Below are 6,589 nucleotides of genomic sequence, written 5' to 3'. Positions count from 1 at the left end.
CAGCCACTGGACCAAATGTACGACCATACATACGGTCCGTATAAATAGTATGGACCGTATGTTGGTCCGTATAAAGAGGGTCGGGCATATTTCAAGTTTAAGTATAAGGGACCTCTTTCATTTAATTTTCATTCCATTTCCACTCTACACTTCAAGAAACATCTAGAACCCTTCCTACTCTTCAACAACAAGAGGAATCAGAGGAAAACTAAGATCAACAACACAAAATCCATGAAACCAAGTGTATGAAACCCAAGTGAAGGTCATCCAAATCAACAAAACCCAAGGGAGGTGAAGTAGGGTTTTAGTGTTAGAGCAGAAACTCCACTCAAGACTTGATCAAACATTATCCAAGGTAAGTTTCATGACCATTTCATGTTGTTTAAGGTATTGGAAGGTTAAGATACCCGAATTGTAGAAAAGCATAGCAAATGGGTCATAAATGAGTAAATAGTGCCATGAGTGAATGGTAGTTGAATTGAATCATGAATGTTAGTGTGTTGTGAGTATTAATATGTTATAAATGAAATATAGACCATGAGATAAGTGTGATACATGAGAAAATACGATAGCGAACCCAAAACTATAATGTGGGAAAAATGAAGACAAATGGTGGATCATGGCCATTGTATATGAATGATGATTGTTGATTGCGATATTGTAATTGTTGTTGTGAGTGTTGGGAGTTGATATGGACAATGGGAAAAGTAGTATAAACAGAGGAAGTACTGCCCAATTGTCTCTAGAAATAGTAGTGCGTTCTTATAGTTGAGTAACTAACGTTAGTACGAATCCTCTTTTGAAGGTAGAGACGTGACATTGAAGGAGAATAAGCGAACACTAGATTGCTTAAACGAGAAAGGTATGTGAGGCTCAACTCTTCTTTCAAAAGGCATGAATCCTTCAAGTTTTCCATAATACTTCTATAGGATGAAGCTTATGAGTCCTTCTATATATCGAATCACCTATAAGCATGATAATAATGACAATGAGCTAGAGTATAGAGATTCAAAATACTGTGGCACGATGTTCCTACAATGCTAATGATGGAATTATTGTTAACACTCGCCTTATGTTTTATTTCCTCCAAGGAGAGGCATGATACTCATAAAATGACCATAATACAATCGGGGGTTCACGACCTTACGTCACCCCGACATAGTGTGGTTGCCTTAAAGCCTAATGTATGCTCTTAATGCTAATGTATGCTATGACAATAAGATGATGAACAATGCTAACTTGTAATACGACTATGGGATGCATGGAATACCAAGAAATGATAACATGATGCTATGGCATGAGATGTGTTATGATTGATTTTGTGATGATATGATTCCACCGCGCCTATACGGCCGGGCATGTCACCGCTAATGCGGGCTGCGTATGATTCCACCATGCCTATATGGCCGGGCATGTCACCGCTAAGGCGGGCTGCTATGTTTACACCGAGCCTAGAGGGCCGGGCATGATCACCACTAGTGGGCGGCATATGAGGGTTATCCGGACGCGGGTAACGATGCAGATTACGATATAATGACGTATGTGATGATGTATGGGATGTGACAACATGTATACTATGATTATGTAAAATGCGATACATGTAGATAGTATGTTGTCCATGATAGACATTCAGGTTATATCCTTCTCTCATGATTCCTGATCCCTCTATTATGTTTGTTTATTTCATTCCTGCCTTACATACTCAGTACAATATTCGTACTGACGTCCGTTTTCTTTGGACGCTCTGTTCATGCCCACAGGTAGACAGGGAGGAGATCTTGCTCCAGATTCTTAGAGGCTGATAGCTGACTGAAAGCACCCCATTGTCCTGGAGGTGCCTACGATGATTCTTTTGTGTACAATTGTAGATGTCATCTCATAGAGGCTCGTGGATACTCAATGTGGGTCATGTGGTTTCACGGCGTGGTCATTGTGTAAATATATACATATATATTATTTTGCTAGCCTAAGGGCTCATGTGTATAAAGACATTATGTTTCTAAAGGAAAACAGGTTTTCTTATAAATCGAGCATGAGTCTGATAAATGATTGCTAAATAAGCCTAAGGAGTACTAGTTCGAGCGGTGCTCGGCGGTTAGCCCCGGGTACTCGTCACGGCCCCTAGTCGGGTCGTGACATATGCACATACTTGATATATATATATTATATATAAAAAAAATCTGCTTTATTTTTGTAATTATAATCAAGATAAGTTCATAAAATTATAAACTAACCGGTTCCCCTTTTTCTTTTCTCCCTCACCACATGATCGCTCGGGTCGGGTTAGCCTATTTATTGGGCCTCAGGCCCAGTAAGGAAAATTCTTTCCTCGGAGATATTGAGTCCGCGAAGACAAATTAAATAGCTTGGTGCGCAGAAGGCCCAACCATGGGTGAAAATGGCTGGCTAGGGGCTTGGTACGCCCCTAGTCTTTCCATTTACTTTATTTGTTTTCTTGTTTTTCCTTCATTATGAGATTTTATGTATTTGTAAACTTGTAAAAACTCATGTGATAGTGGAATCATTATCATGTGAACTAGAAGTCTTAGGACAACGGTACTTATGCCGTTTAGATTGACTCTAAGTCCCCAAAACCATTTCTTTTTAAAAACCCGAATTTAGCGTAATGATTTTGACAACTTAAATAGAGGATTAGCTAAACTATTTGACACGGTTTAATTCTAAAATAAGAACAAAGAGAATTTCTTGAAAACCACAAAATGTTGCAATATGGCTAAAGAACAACGGGCTGGTTTTCAAAGCTGGAGCATAGTTTAGTAAAAAAACAAACCAAGTTTTGTTTTTTTTCAAACTAAGGCTAAAAAATAAGTGTTTTTGATCAAACCAAATGACCAAATCGGGTATATAGTGAGTCAAAAAACCCCGCTGATTTTAGCAGAAATGTATAAGGCCAGAACTGGCCAAAAAAGAATTTTTCGGACCAAAGCCCACTTACAAAATAAAAAAAGATGATATGGACATCCCAATACCTTTAGACACAAAGCTCATTTGGGCCATAAAATAGACAGGACTCTTTAAAAAAAAAGGTAGTATTGGCTATAAAACCCAAACACGAGACCAATTTCATAACTTGCCTTAAACCAATGCATTTCCTAAAACAAAAACCTTTGTATGTATGAGTTCTTGGATTGAAGCATTCCAAACGTACTATACGGATCGAGCCAAATAAAGTATGAGTTAAGCACGGACAAAATTGGACATTTAACGTAATTGCATATTCTCAAATAACATGCATAAAGATGGAAACTTTATACTCATTTTTTTAAAAGAAATACATCATCCCTATATACAAAGGAGGGAATTATTTTATCCGGATATTATAAATCCGTACCTATGTACCCTATATATAAAGGGACGTATTCAAATTCTTTTTCCTAAAAAAATGATGTGCTAGTGACAAGATTTTGCGAGAATAAACACCAAATAGACAGTTCATGCCAATACTCTTACATTGGAATTCGAAGGTCAACCGTATAGTATGGATCCTTAATATTGGGGTGCCTAACACCTTCCCCAGGGGATCATCAGAACCCTTACCTAGAATTTTAGATTACGAAGGATTTTTCACTGTATTTCAATAAACCCTTCACCCCTGGTTTTCTTAATTTCCTAAAAATTAGGTGCGACTCTTTTCAAAACAAAAAGTCTGAAAGAGCACCAACGAGTTCGTAGTAGCTTTTATGCCGTAACCTGCGTAAAAAGCGAGCCGTTACAGATGGCGACTCCTCTGGGGACTTAAAGGTTCTAACCATAAGGATTCCAATATAATATGAGTATATTTGCCTTAAATGTCTATGTGCTTACTTTCTCGCAATTATTAACTGTCATTGCATGCATATCATAACTCTGCCACTACTGGCATTTATTTAACACTTTGTTCCAAATGCGACTTCACGGAGCACGCGGTCGTTCCTTCACTATAAAACCAAAAATTTCTTTTGGAACTATTATGAGGCAGGCTTGATACGTAGTAGTCCAATAGCCCTAACAGTTCAGCCCTAGTCGTACGCTGGGGTTCTCGGACTTTCGTAAAATACCGCTCTAGTGAAAACTAGGATAGAGCTAAGCCAAATCCCTACCGGACTAGAGCATTTATTGTCACGACCCAAACCGATGGGCCATGACTAGTGCCCGAGCTGGGCACCTGTATACGACCTGCTGGATATAATCAGACTGAAACTGAAAACAATATGGCACTCTGTAAAAGCATGTTGTGAACTCATCATGTCATATATCAAAAAGAACCTGTCTCCTCAAAAGCCACAGCTAACCAAAACATAACAAATATACAAGCCGACAAGGCTGCCACTATACACGGGGACATCCAAGATGAACTAGATCGATATAGCTAACTAAACCGTATATACACAACCCACATATGTCTACAGACCTCTAAGAGTATAACAAAGCCTATGTCAAAGGATCTGTACCAAGATAACTCAAGCTCTGGGACAATAGAGCTCTCCAAGCAGCTAAATAGAAGTCCTAGGTTGGAGGATCATCAAACTGAGCGTCTGTACCTGCGGGCATGAAACGCAACCCCCGAAGAAAGGGGGTTAGTACGGAAAATGCACTAAATATGAAAAGGATGAAGCACAGTAGTTGTAACGACCCGACTAGGGGCCATGACGGGTACCCGGAGCTAACTACCGAGCACTGCTCATATTACTAATCATCATACTCAACCTGAACACATACATATATACATACCCCAAGGCTATACATAGATATACATAAGTGTCACGACCCGACTAAAGGCCATGACGGGTAGCCGAGGCTGACCACCGAGCACCACTCATTCTATTGCCCATCATACTCACCCTGCATTCATTCATTATTCTCATGATTTTAGTCATAGGAAAGCCCATTTTCACTTTAAAACATATTTACCTTTATATACATAAGCCTTTCGACATTCAAAATAGTATACATATACAATGAGGAAATCGTGAGACCATACTACCCACACATACGTATCTAAGAGCCTCTGCTAGAGTACTAGACATCTAGACGGGACAGGGCCCCTTCATGCCCAAAACATATATATACATAAAATAATAAATCAATGGCACCTCCGGAACAATAGAGTGTTCTCAAAGTCTGCTGATAGCTCTTACGAATATAGATCACCTCCATGTCTACCTGTGGGCATGAACACAACGTCTAAGAATAAAAGGACATCAGTACGAGCATTGTACTGAGTATGTAAGGCATGAATAAAATAAGAATAATAAAAAATTCCTGAAATGCAAGGTGAAGATATAACCTGCTTAGCTTTTAAGAGTAAATGCATTTTAAACATATCACATATATCAACATCATTAACCTGCGTCTGGGTAACCATCATACGCTACCCACTAGTGGTGGTCATGTCCGGCCTTCTAGGCGTGGTGGAATCAGAAGCAGCCCGCATTAGTGGCGACATGTTCGGCCATTCAAGCACGGTGGAACCATAAGCAGCCCGCCTTAGCGGTGACATGTCCAGCCATCGAGGCACGGTGGAATCGTGTCATCATGAATTCATCATAAACTTATCATCATCATGCATTCGTCATACAACATGCATTAGATATTAAAGACAATCTATAACTATATCGGGGTGACATAAGGTCGAGAACCCCCGATTACATTATGGAGTGATCATATTCCTCATATCTCACCTTGAAGGAACTAACATTGTAAGGTGAGCGTAGACAATAAATCACATCAATGGATCATGCTTAGGATCATCAACTTCAGGGACATCATATCTTGCTTTAGAATTCCGTAGACTAAAACTCATCATCATCATCATTATCATATTCATGACATATCTTTTATCTTTACCTCATAAGGAGCTTTGTATCGACGTAGACTCATAGTTTATGGAATATAAGAAAGTCATGGAGAGATAGGGGAATTCATGTCATAGGGATCATGCCTTAGAAAAGAAGGGATTAGCCTTACATACCTTGTATCTCTTCAACTCTGGTCGTCTAATTGCGTGCCTCTTTAACTTGCGATTCTACCTTCAAGAGAGTTAGTACTAACATTAGATAATCGATAACTTAAGTATACTTAACTAGTGTTAGAGAAAATTGGGCAGCATTTCCTTTGTTTATACAACTTTCTCCATATTATATATCAACTCCCCAATGTCTATAAGAACATTCATAATCTCATAATCCTCAATCTTGGTCAACCGTACATCATTCAATTCTCCTACTCTCATTTCAAGGGCATCCATAACCATGGTCATAGTACAATATTGCATTCATCCTCCTATTATGTTTCTCCCATGTTCTTAATATCATTTATAAAAAGATTCTATTCATAATACATCAAGAGTCATGATTCATGTCAACTAATATTTAAGAATACCATTATTATCACATTTGAGCTCTATATTCGATTTTCTCTCATAATCCAAGTCTTTCAACCCCTCAATATTCTCAATAATAGGAAATAAATATAAAATTCACCTTAAACACTTGGGAACAAGCCTTGAGTCACTCTACTCCATTAGAATGAAATCCTCCTCTTGCATGCCAAAGAAATTCTTACTCTCCACCAACCCTAATAGGATTTC

This window comes from Lycium barbarum, chromosome 1 (assembly GCF_019175385.1).
Source record: "Lycium barbarum isolate Lr01 chromosome 1, ASM1917538v2, whole genome shotgun sequence".
In the NCBI taxonomy this organism is placed as follows: Eukaryota; Viridiplantae; Streptophyta; class Magnoliopsida; order Solanales; family Solanaceae; genus Lycium; species Lycium barbarum.
This window is presented reverse-complemented; position numbering follows the sequence as displayed.